At 37.2% G+C, this 21,070-nt stretch overlaps 1 protein-coding gene across 1 annotated transcript in view; it reads right to left on the reverse strand.

The window, feature by feature from the left end:
- The window catches only part of P3h2 (prolyl 3-hydroxylase 2), a 150,923-nt gene that overhangs the window by 102,168 nt on the left and 27,685 nt on the right, over positions 1-21,070 (reverse strand). The gene's annotated exons all lie outside the window — the stretch shown is intronic.

Genomic DNA, 21,070 nt, shown 5'->3' on the forward strand with positions numbered 1-21,070 from the left:
TCACCCAAACAAGGGAATAATAGAGCTAGGGAATCCCACTGAGATAGAAATCTTCAGTACAGGCTACATTGCATATTAGAAGCAAGTTGGCAAATTCTTCTGACAAATGGAGAATCTCCAGATACTTAAAAGTTACACTCATATAAGAATTTAGCAAGGCCTAGGAATTAGGGGGGTTGTGATATTGCATTATTCATGAGGCCTGCCAAGAGAAGACCCCCTGGTGCTAGCCTTCACAAAGTTCAAAGGTATAACACTAGAGTGTGAAATCCTTGCCTGTCACTAAGCTGACCCTAGGCAAGACTGCTTTATCTTTACTGTAAACATTTACCTGGTTCCTGTAAATCCTTTTGAAGTCATTCCTTTGTTTTGTGTCAGGTAACTTCAATGTACCTTGCCTGCTGTGACTTCTGACCCCTTGTATTTTCTGTACTATATAAGACTGGTGTTCACTTTGTGACAATACATTCAGATTCTACACAATCTCCAGTGTTGATCTGTCTGTCACTTGCCGACGCCATGCCCATCTGCCCCAGAGACCCGTTCCATGCAGACAAAGGGACCCAGAAGATCTGTGGCAGTCAGGCACTTATGTGTCATGGAACTTTAACTATTTGTGTATGTGAAGCCATTTTCTTAGGTTATAATTTCTTATGACTACCGATCCATAAAGAAATCTCTGCTTAGGAAAAAGAGGTTGTCTGCTGACATGTGAGTTTTCATTTCCTCAAACCTGTCTCAAATTCCAGTCTCTGGCTACAGCTCCAATCCTCATGTTCATGTACTGTCTCTCTTCCTCAACTCATGTTAGAGTCAAAAATGCCCATCTCTATACTGATCAGAATAGAAGGTCATAATCATATTATATGTGGAATGCAAAAAGCATATGTAAGGGTTTTAAAGCAGAATAGAATAAATATAGAAAAAATGACTTCATGGAGACGTTTTAGTAAGAAATGTTGGCTATAATTCTGGATTTTAAAGCATTTTTCCTAGTAGCTTCCCAAAGATCCATCAAATCTGCAGGTCCAGATTTCCCCAGGAACTACCAGCATGCTCTGCAATGATGTGTTTCCCCTGGCAGTGAAGGGAGTCCACAGCACTGACCCCAGCTGCCTGACTCTACTCAAATGTTCACTGACTTCACATAAATGCCGAGTATCTCAGGACACTTACATTAGCACTGAAGTCTCTCATAAGTCATAGTAGACAGGCATCCCAATGTCAATCCCTAAAAGGAATATGTTACTTGGAGTAAACACTGACTTAAATTTCAGCCACCCAGTGAGCTATTTTGTGGTAGTTGAACCCACTTTCAGCTCTAGAGACAATTGCAACATTAATCAACAAACATTGGTTGGTAGTCAGCATGAACTTGAATTAAAGATTAAAAATAGGATACTTGTATTTGTTTCATATTATCTAAATGAGGATTTTAGAAGTATCGTTAAATTGTTTTACTACCATCTACTTTCATGCTTCGTGGATTTTTCTAGTAACTCCCATTTGAAATTAGAAAGAATATAGGACAAATGAGAAGGCATGACCTGATAGTGGATAGTGAAATAGAGAGAGAGAAAGGGAGAGAGGGGGAGAATAATATTCTTTAAACAATCATTTCTAGCATTACATGTAGAGATAGAGAGAATTTTTTTCTAATATTCTAGTATGTAGAATTTCTTTCCCATTAGTTCTAGGTAAATCTACTAACCATATGTCTGCATTTGCTTATAAACAATTCAAAGGACAGCAATGAACCAGGGGGTTCTGTATATGTTTAGCCCTAACATAAATCTCACACATTTATGTTAAAGGATGTCAGTAGTGCGCTGAGATGGAGAGATACTATGGGTAGTGAGTCTTAAAGAGCATTTGAGGAATACTTGGTAAAATACATATTAAAATCAATTAATTTAAATATAGAATTTTAATATTTCCATTGCTTAAAATGTAATCCAGAAAGTTGACAGTGATTCAAGAAATCTGATGAGCCAACTTTCTAAAGGCAATTTTAGCAATAGGCATATGATATACAACAAACTAGACAAACTATTTGATCCAGCAATTCTGTTTCTAGAGGCCAACTTTACAGAAATAATGTGATTCATATTAAAATGTAATAAGGATATTAAAAATATTTATGAGCATGTAAATCATGAATAGCTATAGTAGTGGTGTGTTAAATAGATGTCAATTATACACATAGCAATTACACTACATCTATTTAATGATATAAAAAGTATGTTTCTGTAAGTTTTAATTAATATAAGTTACAGAAAATCATAAACAATGTGGCTCAAAGTATATTTAAACACAGATGCACATATAGCCTGAGGGAATGGGCACACAGCAAGATGGTATCATTGGTTAGACTCTGATGTACATTCATCTATTAGACTGTCATCTCTACTTTGCTTCTTGTAATTTGCAAATTATTAGCATTTATTATTCCAGAAAACATCCATACTTTTACACTATTATAAAAGTCTCCATATTATAATTACCATGTCTTGCATTGTTTACTATCATACTTAAATCACTTTGCAAATAGCAAAATAAAAACCATAGGATACATACAGAAATAATATAAGCCATAGCCTGCGACCAAGCAGGTAGAAATTTTTAGCATCGGGAGCTGGAGAAATAGATCCATCAGGAAAGATGCCTGCTCTGCAAGTGTGATGCCATGTTTCCTAGCACCCATATAAAAACTGGATACACTGATGTCTGACTGTAATAGTAACACTGAAGGGTAGAGACAGCCAGATCACTGACTAGCCAGCCCCAACCAGCTAGAGACTCTGTCTCATAAAATGAGATGGAAAGTAAATGAGAGACCCAGTGCTGGGATTGGCTTCCTCATACATAGGAACGAGTGTACATATGAACACATGTCAAATACCCACAAAAAAGCCCTACTAAATATAATATTAGAATCAGGCCCTAATGAATGAATACAGCTTTTGGAAGTTTGGAAAGGATAGTGTGATCATGAACAGTCTTCAGTAAATGAATGATGAATTTGTGTAATTTTCCATATCTGTATTACACTTCAATTAAACATTTAAAACAACCCTAGTCGATGACCCTGGCCCACGTATTACAGGCTCACTGGGATCAGGAAGGAAACTGGAATGTTCTTTACTTCAGTGTCCCTCCACACTTCCTCAGTGCACAGATATGTTCTATTGCCCAGAGGCCATTCTCACACCATGTAACACTGACAAATCTCTTCTCCTCATAGCTAACCTCCTACAGCCTGCTTCCTTAGAATACAGAAACCAGCCTGCCCTAATCTGCAAAGACATACTTAAGTGCAGATGGTAAAAGGAACACCCGTGAGCCTAGACAGAGGGCCCTGTTGTTAGGTCTGGCTGCTGTGGCTACCACAGCATCTCTGCAAGGTGTGACTGAGAAATGATGACAGCATATTCTGTGGGCAAGTAAAGTAGGGACTTCCAAGGCTCAGCTCACCACGAGTGGAATCTCATCTTCAAAGCCAGCAGTGTGGAAATGCCCAGTTGATGTGTCCTGGAGGAAGAGTGCCAAGCACAACCAAATAGGTTTGCTCTTTTTGTACTAAAGCCATACCTCAAATAACCTACCAATAGGATAGGCTGGTGAATCATGCCTGCATCTGCACGGGCTTTGCCAGAAGTTGCTAAGTGATAAACGGGACCTACAAAGAATGCTTGTGATGAGAGACCGCTCCTTTTGAGAACAGTCCAACTACAGAAGCAGAATGAATTAGATGAAAAAAGTGCCACATGGGTAGAGTACAGGACACTTAATATGTAAGTCAGAACCTTGTTTTTTTTTTTCTCTTGAGTCTCCATGGAACAGCTATGTAATTGTAGGTCACTCAATGTAGTGCCAATTTAGTTTCTTAATTGGGAAAATGTAATTAGATCACTGAATCATATGATGTCATTCATTAAAGCGCCGTGAATTGAAGTGAAAAACACTACAGCTCTGCTGATAAGCACACTCTGAAAGCATCATTGTAAATAGAAAATCTACTTCTTGAACTACAGAATACAAGAAATGACCAAGGCAAGACCAAAAAAGAGATTAAAGAACATGACAAATTAACAGGTTAGAGGATCCTTAGTCAGTCTCTCTGATTTTGAACTGTTCACGTCATAACTCTGGTTTCAATTCTGCATATACCTTAGTTCCCTTTGATCCATTATGAAACAAAGTTCAATTTGAAAGATCATAAGGTGACAATGGAAAGAGAGAACTTGTACTCAGATCCTTGGAGAAATGAAACTTTTATGTTTAGAGTCACCTTTAAAATATCAATTTTATTTTTGGTGATATGTCTGTAACGGGAGGTGCGTGGACAAGAGTGAGACACTTCAAAGGCCAAGAGTGTCAGATCTCTCTGAGAACTGGGGCTGCAGGTAGTTGTTAGCAACCCAATGAAGTTTCTAAGAACAAAACTCCATTCCCCTGTAAGAACTCTATATGCTCCTAACTGCTGGCCATCTCTCCATCCACTGCAATCACATTCTCAAGCCTCTCTTGCTTAGGGTCTTGTCTTCTCCCTCTGCTTAGTGCAATCAGCATTAGAGCCCCAACGTCCTTTTCTTCCTGCAGAAATTTGTCCCCGACTCCACTCCACTCCACTCCTTATGGGTCATAGTAAAGAGTACAGTACCAGTGCTGAGGTAAATCAGAGGCCTTATTCCCAAAAAGCTCATTGTCTAGTGGTAACGTCTAGGTTATAACAATGAGCTGTTACACAAATCCCAAAACATAATTGTACAAAACTTTAAGAGTGCACACAGAGAATCGAATGGGACTCCTGAGGAGGGAAACTTTTCTGTCTAAATTGTAAGGGTCAAAGAAAGCTTCCAGGAAAATAGGACTGTTTAGAAGCCCATTGGAAAGTATCTAGGGTTTGGATATATGGACATGCAGACATGTGAACATAAATGGAAAGAAAAACCAAGAAGGAAAGATATTAGAGAAACATTTCTTGGTGTGTAAGATACTAGAGTGGAATAGTGGGAGATGAGGCCTAGAAATATCTAGAAAGATGCTGAGAGATAGTGGTCCCTGGCAAGAGCCATAAGGTTCTGCTTACATAGAATTATTACAGACTTATGGAGGGGCTCCATCACATAGTCTGTAAGTTAGCATAATTTACATTCTTCTGCATATTGTGCTGCTCACAACAATACAATCCTCTTTGCAGGCTATGGGATATGAACTGAGACATGCTTATTCTCATCTCTTCAATTCATATATCTTGGACAACTTTGTTCATTCCTGAGTTCAACCTTCAAATTCAGCAATGATGGCTTGTAATCCCTTTATGATAAGAAAATATCTACTAGAGAGACACACTGAAACAATTAAAACTGGATGTCTTTACTTGGGGGATGTTCATGTCTTTGACAGGAGCACACTCTAGATAGAGAGAGCCAAGAGTTCCCTGCTTTCTGGAATTTTGACAAGAAAGAAAGTATGCTTGATCATAAACTATCTAAAGGCAGAACATTCCCTAACATTCTTTCCTGGCTTATGAGAGTGGAATGCTGGACAACTCTTCAATATTGGAAGTGGCTAGCCTCATCGCATAGCTCCAGCAAAGAAACAAACCTACTTACTCTCCAGATATCTCTTTCAGTATCTACCTGTGACCCACATATCCATGCTGTGGGATAAACATAGGCTAGGTATACCCATTGGTAAGTATAGAACCAGAGGAAGCCAAATACTTCACAAGGTATTATAATCTGCAGCCCTGGACTTAATCGTGTGAAGAAATGGAGACCTAAATGAAAATATAACATGCCTGTTTACACATGGAATATTAGTAACAGAAAATGAAATCATAAAATTTGCAAGTAAAATAATGGAACTAGAAAAAACAAAACAAAACAAAAACCATCCTGAATGAGGTAACTCAGACCCAGAAAACCAACTATGGTATGTATTGACTTATATGGGGATGTTTGCTGTTAAGTCATTGATAAGAAGGTTACAATCCTTATAACCACAGAGCTTAGGATGAGAGTAAGGGCTTGTGGGAAAGGACAGAAAGGAAAGACAAAATAGATAGTTATGGATGGAGACAGACTGTAACAGGAAGATCAAACAGGGAGGAGGAGGAAGGAACAGGGAATACATGGAGGGACAGCAAAATAAGGAGTCAGTTGAGAATTAGCATGGAAACCTAATACGGTAGAAGCTTCCTAAAACATATACACATATATGAAGTCTATCTAAATGAAATTCCCAAATTACAGGGCAACTAGAGGCCTAACTGGACATCTTGTATCCACAAATGAAGTTTTTCCAGCACTGGAAATGTATTATATCCAACTGAGTTGTGAGCCAAATGGGTCCTACGGGAATACCCAAACAACCAGACTGTTACTAAGACTATAGATTGCTTTCTAAAAACTGACAGCAAAGTCCTATTGCTAAGGACAATACCTATACAACTCATTGAATGTGAAAAAATTTGAGCTCATACCTACCTAGATCCTTCAACCCCTATGGACTATTATTAATGTTCCTGGAAAGTACTCTGCACACTGCCAAAGGAAAACTGGTAAACACCAGCTACAAACCCTGCCATCTACAATGGCATCCTACCTGCAAAATACATTGGTGCTTCTGGGAGTAACCAACAAATATTTGATTCAAGTCCCACTCCATGAGATGGAACCCATAGCCAACATTGCTGGGGTAGCAAAGAACCTGAGACTAAATATCCCAGGGACCTACAATAAAACCCATACTTGTGTTCTGGTAAAGAAATATAGCAATAAAATGACGCTCTATGGTTAGTCTGCTATACTTATAAATCAGGGCCTTGCTCAGCCATCATTCAAGAAGCCTCCCACTCCAGAAGATGAGAACAAATACAGAGAACCACAGCCAGACAATACGCAGAGTATGGTGAAGAATCTCTTATGATTATCACCTGTCAATAAAAAAGATGATGGCCAATGAGCTGAGTCAGGAAAAAGAGGTGGGGTACCATCAGGAAGAGAGAGAATTCTGGAACAAATAGTAAGCGCTAAAAGATGAAACAGGAGAGCGATTGAGCGACAGTCTGAGGACATCCACATAAACCAGCAGGTAGAGAACTTGGAGAGATGGTGAGGGAGACGCTGAGGAACGAGAAGGAAGAAGTAGGCCAGGACTGAAGGAAAAGAAGCTAACCACATAGTAGACATAGAGAAGTTCAAATGGGTTAAATAAGTTAAGAGCTAGTCAGGGAATGACAGAGTATAGGTATTTCGTGGAAATATTGTGGTTTCTGGTTTTGTATTTTTATGAGATTCTTGTATGTACAAATATATTTGTCTCTGCATACATATATACATTTCTTGTGCTTTTTTTCCCCCTCTCTCCCTCTTCTTCTTTTTTGGTCCTATTCTGTATTCTGGTTTGTTTTGTTTTGTTTTATTTTATTTTTAATTATTCTTTAGATGCCTGTTTTCTATGGAGAGACAGAAAGGGTGTAGATCCAATAAGAAAGGAGGTTGGGAGGGACTGGGAGGAGTTGGGAAAAGGGGGAACCATCATCAGAATATATTGCATGAAAAAAACCTGTTTTCAAAAAATGAAAACTAATGACTATCAAGAGGAAAAACTTTCCACAAGATTAACAACAACAAAAAAAAGGTCTGAGGATGAATTTATGTTTAGACGATACAGCGTCCATGGAGCTCAGTACACTGTATTACCTTGTAAACTCTTAACTTTAACCCTTAAATAATGGTTCATTTGATCAGTTTCTATCTCCTCAAAGATGCCAAGCAGGTTAAATTCACCTTTGCTTACTATTTTGAGGAAAGGATTTCCATTCTGAATGGAAACTTAAAAGCAGTATCATCTAGCTGAGGGTATCCCTAAATGTGTTCTATAGATCCCACTTGCAGTGTGGGTTCTTCAGTTCGGATCTAGTGAAATAAGAGAAAAACTTAAAAAGAGGTGGGACAGCGTTCCCTTCTACTGGCATCTGTGTTTGGTCCTGACTCAGCCGTCCTGGCATGTGTGGTTCCATGGTTCATATTGGACAGATTCCACTCCAGCGCCTTCCATTCAGCATGCTGTCATTCCAGAATTGAGAGCAGTCCTCATCTCCTAGCAACACTGACCATTTCCTCTTCCTGTCACAGGCAGTGACAGGCTCCTTTTCAGGCATATCCTTTCGTCATCCTCAGACCAGACATACCTAAACCTGTCACACCGCCAAGGGTGTCTGAGGTCTAAGGTCTGGATTCAGAGCTGGAAAATCAATTTGATTACTTTTTTCTTTTCCCTCCTGCTCTCTCTCTCTCTCTCTCTCTCTCTCTCTCTCTCTCTCTCTCTCTCTCTCTCTCTCTCTCTCTCTCTCTCTCTCTCTCTCTCTTTCTCTCTCCACACACACACACATATTGAAATAATCTTGTCTGTTATACTAAATAATAATAATGGTTGTGTGTGATTTTAAGAACATGCTGGTTCCTTCACCTGGGACTGCAGACCGCCCTTCCAGCTTATCTCCTAGATGGCTGCCACCTCTACCCTCATTCTCAATTTGCCCATTCCTCCCAGCTAGCATCACCAAGCTGCCAGCTATTACCAAAGATACTCTTCCTCTGCCCACCTTTGCTCTGAGGATGGAAAACACTAGACAGTTTTATTATTTTAGAACTTGCCAGATAACACAATTTCTGGGCAAAGAATCTCCTGCCCTAACCTTATGAGCTAGCCTATTTCAGCTATCCACCCATGGTGGAGGCCGCTGTTTCTAGCCACCCAAGGCCTTACATTGTTGTTTCCTACCTGCCGTTCTAAAACCTAGCTCAAAGACCCTTCCTCTATCCTTGCATCGCTCTTCCTCCTGGGATCCAGAAGTCCCATCTTTACCCTTTGGCCAGCAATTGGCTTCCACCCTTCCTATTCATTTATTTTTTTCAGTAATGGCTTTTTAATGAGTAGGAGAAAAATTAAGTGGTGGTACATTTTAGGAAATATATTTCTTCTTAGTAAGAGAGTATTTAAAATGCATTATATATGTGTGTACATTGTTTATCAATCAGTTTATTTAAAGATTATAAGTTTCTAGGAGAGAAATTGTTTTATCTGTAAGTATATTTTAAATATTTCAAAATAGCAAAAACTCTGAAGTTAAAAATAAAGAAAATGTTAATTTCAAGCACAATGAGAAAAATTATCAATATTCATGTTTGTAGAACATGATGTTAATATTTTCAACTGTTAATNTTCAACAAACAGAATAATTATTTTAAGATATATTTTGTTGTTATGTCTTCCTTTTCATTTCTGATTTTATTAATATGGATACTGTCTCTGTGCCCACTCATTAGTCTGGCTAAGGGTTTGTCTATTTTGTTGATTTTCTCAAAGAACCAGCTCCTGGTTTTGTTGATTCTTTGTATAGTTCTTTTTGTTTCTACTTGGTTTATTTTAGCCCTGAGTTTGATTATTTCCTGCTGTCTACTCTTCTTTGATATATATGCCACTTTTTGTTCTAGAGTTTTCAGGTGTGCTATCAAGCTGCTAGTGTAAGCTCTTTTCAGTTTCTTTTTGGAGGCACTTAGAGCTATACGTTTTAATCTTACCACTGCTTTCATTGGTTTTGGTATGATGTGTCTTCATTTTCCTGAACTTCTAAAAAGTCTTTAATTTCTTTCTTCATGTCTTCCTTGAACAGGGTATTATCATTCAGTAAAGCATTGTTCAGCTTCTGTGTATATGTGTGCTTTTCGGTGTTTATGTTGGTATTTAAGAACAGCCTTAGTCCGTGATGATCTGATAGGGTTCATAGGATTATTGCAATCTTCTTGTATCTATTGAGGCCTGTTTTATGAAAAAGTATATGGTCAATTTTGGAGAGGATAACATAGGGGCTGGGAAGAAAGTATATTCTTTTGCTTTAGGATGAAATGTTCTATAAATATCTGTTAGATCCATTTGGTTCTTTACTTCTGTTAGTTTCACTGTGTCTCTGTTTAGTTTCAGTTTCCATGATCTGTTCATTTCTGAGAGTGGGGTATTGAAGTCTCCCACTATTATTGTGTGTGGTGCGATGTGTGCTTTGTGATTTAGTAAACTTTCTTTTATGAATGTGGGTGCCCTTGTATTTGGAGCATAGATGTTCAGAATTGAGAGTTCATCTTGGTAGATCTGACAAATATGAAGAGTCCTTCCTTATCTTTTTTTTTTTTTTGATAACTTTTCGTTGAAATTCGATTTTATTCAATATTAGAATGGCTATTCCAGCTTGTTTCTTGGGACCATTTGCTTAGAAAATTGTTTTCCAACCTTTTACCCTGAGGTAGTGCCTGTCTTTGTCACTAAGGTGTGTTTCCTGTATGCAGCAAAATGCTGGGTCCTGTTTACATATTCAGTCTATTATTCTATGTCTTTTGGGGGGAATTGATCTTAAGAGATGTTAAGGAAAAGTGATTGTTACTTCCTGTTACTTTTGTTGTTAGAGGTGGAATTATATTTGTGTGGCTATCTTCTTTTGGGTTTGTTGAAAGATTACTTTCTTGCTTTTTCTAGGGTGTAGTTTCCCTACTTGTATTGGTGTTTTTCATCAATTATCTTTTGTAGGGCTGAATTTATGAAAAGGTATTGTGTAAATTTGGCTTTGTCATGAAATATCTTGGTTATTTCATCTATGGTAATTGAGAGCTTTGCGGGGTACAGTAGCCTGGGCTGGCATTTGTGTTCTCTTAGGGTCTGTATGACATCTTTCCAGGATCTTCTGGCTTTCATAGTCTCTGGTGAGATGTCTGGTGTAATTCTAATAGGTCTGCCTTCATATGTCACTTGACCTTTTACCTTTACTGCTTTTGATAGTCTCTCTTTGTTTGGTGCATTTGGTGTTTTCATTATTATGTGTTGGGAGGAATTTCTTTTCTGGTCCAGTCTATTTGGAGTTCTGTAGGCTTCTTGTATGTTAATGGGCATCTCTTTCTTTAGGGTAGGGAAGTTTTCTTCTATAATTTTGTTGAAGATATTTATTGGCCCTTTAAGTTGAGAATCTTCACTCTCTTTTATATCTATTATTCTTAGTTTTGGTCTTCTCATTGTGTCCTGGATTTCCTGGATATTTTGGGTTAGGAGCTTTTTGCTTTCTGCATTATCTTTGACTGTTATGTCAATGTTTTCTATGGTATCTTCTGCACTTGAGATTCTCTCTTCTATCTCTTGTATTCTGTTGGTGATGCTTGCATCTATGACTCCTGATCTCTTTCCTAGGTCTTTTAATTCCAGGGTTGTCTCCCTTTGTGATTTCTTAATTGTTTCTATTTCCATTTTTAGATCCTGGATGGTTTTGTTCATTTCATTAGCCTGTTTGTTTGTGTTTAACTATAATTCTTTAAGGAAATTTTGTATTTCCTCTTTAAGGGCTTCTAGCTGTTTGCCTGTGTTCTCCTGTATTTCTTAAAGGGAATTATTCATGTTCTTTCTTAAAGTCTTCTATCATCATCATGAGAAGTGATTTTATATCTGAATCTTGCTTTTCTCGTGTGATGGTGTATACAGGACTTGCTATGGTGGGAGTATTGGGTTCTGGTGATGCCAAGTAACCTTGGTTTCTGTTGCTTATGTTCTTATACTTGCCTCCTGCCATCTGATTATATCTAGTGCTACCTCCCCTCAATATATCTGACTGGAGCCTGTCCTTCTTATGATCCTGGTTGTATCAGAACTCCTCAGAGTTCAGCTGTCTCTGGGATCCTGTGATTCTGTGATCCTGAGATCCTGAGATCCTGTATATGTCATAGCTCTTGGGAGTCAGGTTGCCTCTGGGACCTTGAGATACTGATGTGACCAAATTCCTGGGATCCTGGGGTCCTAGGATCCTGAGATCCTATGTTTCTGGGTGTGTTAGAGCACCTGGAAGTGTATCTTCTTCTGGGTGTTGTGGGACTGGTTATGGAGTTCATGCAGCAAGGTCTGCTCAGGGCACCACCCCAGACCAGAAGGAGCTTTCATGTTCTTGTTCTTTATTGACCAAGTAAAGCACCAAGTAGGGAAACAGCACCTCCACCTATAACTATCTAATAGAGAAGTCTAAGATGACACTAATCAATTGGTGAAATTAAAAACTATATGTATCTCTTTTTCACTTTGATTATCGGTTACTATATAAAGAATTATTTATGTTATTATGAGACTCAAAGAATATATTGAATAGTAAGTGTATTTTAATCAATAAAGGCCACGTAGAAATACCTATGATTTTACCAACTAATTTTAACAATAATTGGAAGCAGTGTTGTTTATATGCATTTTTAGGAATAGATGCAGCTATCAGAAAGCTATAGATCTACTAAGGTCAAAGCTCCTATTAGAGTAGTATTGAGATTTACCAGCTCTTTACTTCCAATGGACATACAGAGAATATTGATGGGTACCAGTGAGGCAAATGACGTAGCCAAATCAAAATGCCATCACATTTAGCAATCCTTAAACAGACCCAAACTGTTTCTGCTCGCCCTAGGTAAGTGAATTAACATCTCTTCAACTGTTTTACATATGGCTCAACATTTTATGGAAGAATGAATGATAGCATGTCTAAGCATCTTTCCCCTCTTTGTCTGAGGCTAAGAAGGCTAAAGAGGAGTCAGGAGATAGGAAAGACAGTAACTACTAAAAGAGAGAATTTTCATCTTTCCAAGTCCATACCTTAGGGTCTTTGAGAATTCAGAACTCGTGTATGTTTCTCTTTTTTTTTAAACTTTTGTTTTCCATTCATTATCATTAGTAAATCAAGTATTGTCATCAGAGCTGTGAAGCTACTCATGTTAGCAGTCTGGGTATAAAACTTATATACATTTATTACTATTATGAAAGAAGTGTTCTCAATCATCTGGTAGTTTATTGGATCTCAAAAGATGAGAACAATGGTTGAAAATTTGATTATTCTCTAGTTAAAAACTGGGCAAGGAATAAAGTCAATATGCACAAGAGTGGTGGGTTGTGAGGGTAGAAGATTCAGGCTATGCCGTGTAAAGGACCCAGGGCATCACAATATCACATTGTCCCCAGTTGACCACCCAACTTGTAATCTTACTGGTAAGGAAGGGAGAACAAAACTTCTCCAGTCCCCACAGTCGCTGGCCTTATGACATGCAAATTAAAATAGTAGCAACAGAAACAAGCACTCATCAAGAGACAAAGAAAGAAGAAAGTGTGAACAGTAAAGGCCTTCCCATTTTTAGTACTAGGAAATCTAAATAGGCATGCCCAACCTTTTGACCATATCATATGGTGCTGTCATTTACAAAGTCCACTCTTGAGAAACATGCTACAAAAGGAATCACAAAAATTTGAATGATTTATCTAAATTTATAATTACTTTTCATTTGGCTGCATTTGGAGCTCTCCTGAGATTTTTGCAGATCAAGACCTGCAAGTTGAACATACCTTTTAAAACCTCTTAATTTGATAAGATGTTTCTTTTCTACACAACCAATGATTTGCCTAAAAAGAAATCCATGGTTTATATTGCCATGCTGACATGAACACTTATGGCGATATACACACCAGTTATGGTCATCTGATGATTAGGTCAAAACCACTGGCAAACTGTTATTCAGCTTGTCCATCTCCAGAGCAGAGAAAGCACAAGTGTCCCAGTCTTAATAAAGCTAAAGAAATTGTCAAATGATTTGACTCAAGTCACTATTAGCTATAAAGACTATATGATTTGTGTCAAAATTTATTATTATTATTATTATTATTATTATTATTATTATTATTATAAGTGCAAACAGACTTTTATACATGGAATTTATGGAGATCCATTTAGAATTAACCAGGTACACACATTTAAGATTTCCTTGCATTAATTTTCTTCCTTTGATATATTAGGTGCAAAAGGCTGACCTTTACATTACTGAGGAAGACAGGCATAAAGAATAACAAAACAAACCTAGTATACCAGTTGGCTTAAGCTAGACACACTTCATAATGATGCACTATGTAGAATGAAACTCTTATCTGCCTATAGTATGCATGTATGCACCCCGCTCCAAATGATGTACCTGTTAATGTCTTAGCAACACAGATCCCCTCAAACACACACACACACACACACACACACACACACACACACACACACACCCACATCAAGATGCATAAACACCACACTCTGAACAATGAAATAAGTTTCTCTTCCCTTTAAGAGCTGTAAAAGTGTAAACTTATGACCCTGAAGCCAACCGTAGGTCCCATTATTGCTGATGCCAAATTAAGTGTCTAAAATGGAAAAGCTTACTACATTCACTTGTATATCTTTACCGAATTTGAAATTGAATACAAAAAGAAGAAAAAAAAAACTACTTGGAAAAAAGAAAAAGGCCTTCAGTCCTTTTCAAGGAAATGAATCATCTCTAAAGTAAAATACCATTCAGTCTGAACAAGTGCCTCTTTCAAGGCCACCATTTTGGTCCAGCCAAGGACATGATGACAAATCTGCTATCCTCAGCACAGTTTCCATGCCAGGCCAATGCAATTTTTCTATGTGCTCCATTATCATCCTTAAAATATTAAATGGAAAAAGATTTTAAGCCACTTCTGGTTAAGCCACTTCCATGTTTTAGAACATGAAATGGCTTATATGTAATCAAGTAAAGCTAAAGTTGTAGATCACTTTAGAGCTTGGGGAGGGGGAACACTCAGCCACTTATTGTAACTCAATTATAATTCATAGACTGCAGCAAGGCTCAAGTCTCGACCTTGTTTCAAGATGAACCTAGACACATGTCCTAAATTACCTAATTGTGTGAGTGTGCACAATGCAGTCCCAGTTCCCACATCTATAAAACTAGAAACACCCATCTCAGAATTTGTACCAGTAATTTGTAAGTCTATGAAGGTGCTACCTTTATCAGAATGTTTACGTGGGGCAAAGGTCAAGAAGGATTAAGCACCACCCTTATGATGGCAAAAGAAAGAGGATCACTTTTGTGGAAACGTTACTACACATTTATTTTTAACAAAACCTGGAATTTTATAATAATCCATTATAATTTTTTAATAATTTTGTTGAAGGGATGTAAGACTCCGAGCTTAGGTTACTGAATTCCATAACACAGGGAAGGTAAGTATTTGCATTTATTTATTTAAATAATCAACCCACACACAGACCATCACCACCACCACCACCACAGGAAGAAGCCGATGAGTGGGGTCATGTCTTTCCCTGCTAATGGCATTGATTTTACAAAATTGTGAAAACCCAATTATAAAAATAACTGGCAGTTCTTCCACATCAGCAACACTTTCACTGAGCACACAGGGGGTCTAAGAAATGAAAAACAGCTTACGTATTTTATTGGAAAATCCAGGAAAAGGAACTGGATGCGCCCCTGAGTCCAAAAGAAAGGAACACTGGAGCCCTCAGAATTGGGGCCTGAACTTCATGCACACCCAAGGAGGAAGGCCCATACACCTTTTCTCTTTTAGCTAAGAGAAAAGGCTCAGATTCCCAGTACTGTGTTCTTCACCAGACACTCCAGCTATACAGATCTTTCAAGATTTCTCAGCTTCTTCAATACAGAGAGGGTCCCAGCATTTTCAAAACTGTCTTCAGTGATGATTTTTTAATTGTGATGAAAATGAAGGTTTAGAAATCACACATGTCACCAAACAATCCTCCCTTCTGAAGCTGTTGTTCTAGTGGTGTGACCTACCCCATCTCAGAAACAAAGACAGCTCTACAAAACAAACGAACAAAAAAATTCTTTCTAAAATTAACCAACTATAATAATTTCCCGGACACCCAGAGACATCTAATCTGCTTTCACATCATATGATATCTCTCACAGACAGTTCAGATGAAAACACTTTTCTATTCCTTCCTTCCTTGTTCCTTCCATTCTTCCTTCTCTATCCTTGCTTCCTTCCTTCTTTCCTTCTTTCGTTCCTCCCATCCACCTTTCTCTCTCTCTCTCTCTCTCTTTCTTTCTTTCTTTCTTTCTTTCTTTCTTTCTTTCTTTCTTTCTTTCTTTCTTTCTCCCTTTCTTTCTTTTGTCTTTGTTGCTAAGTGTACTGAAACATTCTTCCAGCTCCGATGGATCCTTAGCTATGTTCAAAATAACACATATTGAAAATGAGCAAGCAAACATGAAGCACAAACTTGATTAGTTTCAGAAGATATAAAGGGTCCTTTTGTTTTATAACAATTATCACATTACAAGCCTAATGTTCTCCATGTACATTGTTCTGGGGGTGGGGTGGGGGGACATCAAACCAAACATTTCTCAAAGCATCTGACATGGGAAAAGAGCTGGGAAATATAACCTTAGGGGATGGTGTAAGGAGTATAGCCCTCACCAAATGAGCCAGACGTAGACATGGTTTAATGGTAGACTGGGCCTTTGAATGTATTCCAGACATTAGGGTCCCAATAACCTAATTATATGTAGCATGTGTGCTGTGCATACATCTAGAATTTCCTGAATTATTCCTTATCCGTCACTTCCAGAGTCTCTCCTGCACATGTGCAGCTGAGAAGCTTTCGGATAGGGAGGTAAGAGATCTCTGCTAGCAAAGAATATGCAGATGGCAAGTAAGCTAATGTCCTAAGAACGCATTGCCACCCTTGTAAATAGCACACTAAAAGCATTCTTTTGCTTATAAGGTGTTTTTAGTCTCTTAATTTTTTCCATCTCCTGGTAAACAGCCTTTCATTGTAACTCACATCACTTATAAAGACTAAATGCCTGTTTAAAGGGCAAGCTCTATAAGAGCTAAATGTGATGGGAAGGAGGTAAGAAGGTTAAAGTGGTCTTTGCAGGGAAGAATTTCCGTGAATACAATCAAATTACATCCTGAAATTCTCAAAAAATTAATAACAGTATTGTATTTTATGAAGCTAAAATGCCAGCAACCCTGATAAATAAATCAATAATTAGAAGCAAGGAAGTTTCAGAAGGTATTTGGACATGGGGTTTTACATTTTAAAAACATTACTGAGTACATACATTTAGTTAATAGTAAACATAAAGTGTCTATATACATATACATATGGATACATTAACTCTATAAACTGTTATTCCACATTTTTAAAATGTTTTTCCTATAATGAAACAAAATGAAGGAGTGCAGAACATGCAAGCTTTGAGGAGACACAGCTCGACTCCACCATCTTCTGAAGTTTTATTCAGCCTTCTCGATGTGTAGATTAGATTCAACATCTCTTAGCAGGGGTCTGCAGTTATGTGTCAGTGTGCTAAAATTCAAGACACTTTATTTCAAGTAATTCTTTTTCTCAACTAAAACTGAAATTTATAAAAAAAATAAATAAAAAGAACAATAGCAATTATGTTGATTTCAGAGAAAATAAGAAGGTGCTAATTCCAAATAGAGAAATGAGATGCAAAACAACCATGTTCTAAGATCATTTATTGAGGGAGTGGATACTTGTTTACTCTTGAATTGCTCTAAATGAAACTGTTATTTCACCACCATGACATCAATAATCCAGAAAAAAAAATGAGTATTTTCATGGTTATTGTAAACCCAAGATAAACTGAAAGCTGGAATCCAGTGCTTCTTCTGTAGCATGAAGATATTTCTAATGAATAAGTTGCCTGTGGTGTTTTTTATTCATTATTATTATTATTATTGGTTTGTGTGTGCGTGTGCGTGTGTGTGTGTGTGTGGTTGGGGTATGCGTGTCTGTGTGTGTGTGATTCTGTGTGTGTGTGTGTGTGTGTGTGTGTCTGTGAGTGGGTATCTATGTGTGGTTGGAGTATGTGTGTGTGTGAGTGTGTGTGTGTGAGTGTGTGTGTGTGTGTGTGTGTGTTTGTGTGTAGTATTGTGGAGGTCAGAAGAAACTTTATGGCATTGATTTATTTCCTGTTGACTATGTAAATTCTGGGATTGAACTCAGGTCCCCAAGATTGTGGGGCAAAGACCTTTATCCACTATTCAGCCTCACTGGACCTGATGCCTTTTATTAAGAATGGTTAGTAGAAGTGTAATGTTAACCAACCATGTAGAGATAGTAATGTATCTATGTTTATCACTGCATATTTAAAGATAACTAATTGAAATGCTTCAAGGTGTTGAATATATGTGTTATGTATAGAAGCTAAATGGAGAATAGAATTCCTACCATCAAGAAAAGATTGATTTCCTAATTGCTTGACAAGTATTTACTCAAGTTATCTAAGCATCTGCTGCTTGTCAGTCTAAACAATTAAAGATGCTCCTTGTAAGGAATTCATTATTAAAAACTATTTTTTCAATTTTAAAAGACTGCTATCTGCTTTCTCTTATAGCACTTACTTATTGTTCAATAGTAATTACTTTTAATTTTTTTGTTTGAAAGATTGGAAGGCACATAAGGGAAAATACCAATATTTATATACAAAATGTTCTTTTATGTCATTGTCACATTTAATATCTTTATGATTTTCCATCTACATATGAACATATTTCATGAAATATTATTTGTCCGTGTTTTGGAGACAACATCTTTCTTAACTTAGTGTATCTCAAATTTTAAAATCCACACATTTTCATATTAGAATAGTTTTACAGAAGTAAAAGCATGCAGTAGTATAAACTTTGAGTTACCAATATCTGGGATAATATTTTTCATTGGCTAGTTAAAGGTGAGATGAGAAAATGCATTAAACACTAGAAAGTTTTACTAGAATAATCTTATTAAGGCTTATTCTTCATTACCCAAAATGACCTTTGATAAATTTCCTCCAAATGTATTGTATGGACTCATGATATCACTAGCTGCTCCACTGAGAAAGGAACACATATTACACTTATCTTGAATTATCCACCATTCCCCCACCTCCAAACTTAATTTGTGTGAGCTTACTCTTCTTCTTGCTTACATCTTGTATCAATGGATCTTGGGTCTTTATTCTCCAAAGTCAATGTCCTGTTTTTGCATCTTAATCTCGATTTGGAAGACTCTTCTAAGTGGTGCCCCACAATGGCCCCTCCCAAGTGAGCAAGGGAGATGATCAACCATGTGGAACTTCTATAGAAAAAAAAAAAAAAAACCCAGAGTGCTGTAAAAGTACCTCAGTAGCCCATCAGGAAGTTTCTGCTTTCCTGGCTTTCTCCCAGGGCCACTGCTGGCTTCCACAAGCCCAGCTCTGCTTTCCACTTCACAGCTTGCAGCTGTCCTCTAGGACAGCTCAACCTGTGTGCAGCTGCAAGGAGATCCTGGAGTTCTGTATAAAGGAGTCATCTCAGAACTCATACATCTGGAAACACGCAGATGTCCAAAGTCATGTAGTCATGTAATAAGATTTCAGTGTATACAAATAATGTCATAGAAAGGCTGGACTACAAAATCATGAATCCCAGCCCTTAAAGGTCAAGAGAGACCACATAACTCAGAAATCAAAACAAACTAGTGCTAGAAGAAGAGCTAAAAGACGTCACACAGACCAGCATGAATCTTATTGCTAATTAGTCATATAAAATTGAGACATAGGCTGGAGAGATGCCTCAGCAGTTAAGAGCACTGACTGCTTTTCCAGAGATCCTGAGTTCAATTCCCAGCAACCACATGGTGGCTCACAACCATCTGTAATAAGATTGGATGCCCTCTTCTGGTGTGTCTGAAGACAGCAACAGTGTACTCACATACATGAAATAAATCTAAAAATAAAAAATAAAAACAAAAAAATTGAGACATTATCCTAGAAAGGAACACACAAAGAGGAGAAAGCTGAGAGAATTGAGTATTTTTCCTAAAAGATATAGAACTGTCCAAGCAAAAAATGCATGGCTTGTTATTAATAAGTTCAAGGCCTTTTGCCTTGCTCAACCCATGGCTCACCTTAGCCAATTGAAAAGGAACTGGTAGAGGAGATTAAATTTGTTATGGAGAACAAGCTTCAAAGTATTTGCATATATGAATACCAGTAGAGAATCTATAAATGATATTTACTTCATCTCAAAAATGCTGTAAACCCATGCTCTGGTTGGGTCCAGACCTAGGTAAGAGCAACTGAGAAAAACAAAACAAAATAAAATAAAAACCATGCAGCCACATTGAGCTGATGCTATTTGTGCATCATGCAGTATAATAAGAATTATAAGTTTACAAGAAAACATACTTTTCATGTTCTTTCCTCATTATTTCTAAATTAATATTACTGCCAAGAAAGGGTCCATGTCATTGGTTCCTGGGTTCCTCAATGCATACCCAAAATTTTAATTCTCTATACGACCTAACATTTGGTACAAAGTAAATCATTAATGCTAAATTCAGAAATACAACATTCTATAATGAGCCAACATATGCTACTTTTTTATTTGGAGTTTGTTTTTGATAATTATTGCAGAAAGAAAACACAGGAAAGAAAGAGGAAAATTGAAGACAAAACTTATCTTCTTATAAATTAAAAGCAGAACTGACCACCTATACTCATAGACAACTAATATGAAAGATGCCTTGCTAAAATTCACATGCTGACATATTTTAGAAAATGAATGAATAAATGCATGAGTTTTCAACAATTTCTGAAAAGCAATTGCTTTCTGGTCTCTCAATAGATGAACACCTGTCATTTATAGATTCTTTAATAGTGCAATATACGCAAATAGTTTGAAACTTATTCTCTATTACAAACCTAATCTCCCTTACCAGTTCGTTTTCTATCTTGAAGATATTCAAAGTACCTATGGAGGCATTTTGATTCATCTTACAGGATAGATTTTTAATTTGACTTTTATGGTAAGGTTAACAGAGACCATCTATGCAATTGCACAGGGGACAACTAGATATAATCTTTATTTCAAAAGATGTAGAATCACTTGTTGGTAATTATAAAAACTTAAATCCATTTTAAAATGTTTGCTCTTTTGCACTTTAAATTAACACAAGTTTATGAATTTTTTAAAAAACTCCATCTCTTGCTCAGTCTAGAAACAAGTCTAATACTGCATCTAGATGAGTGTATGGTGAGGTATATGTCTCTATACAGTATAGAGTGAAGTAGCTAGGCTGGACCATTCTAGAATCGTTCAAGACAAACAATATCAGTAATCTCAAAGGTTATCTTTTACCGGAAAACAAGGCAAGTTTAGG

The sequence above is a fragment of the Mus caroli genome, chromosome 16 (genome assembly GCF_900094665.2).
Source record: "Mus caroli chromosome 16, CAROLI_EIJ_v1.1, whole genome shotgun sequence".
NCBI classification, from domain to species: domain Eukaryota; kingdom Metazoa; phylum Chordata; class Mammalia; order Rodentia; family Muridae; genus Mus; species Mus caroli.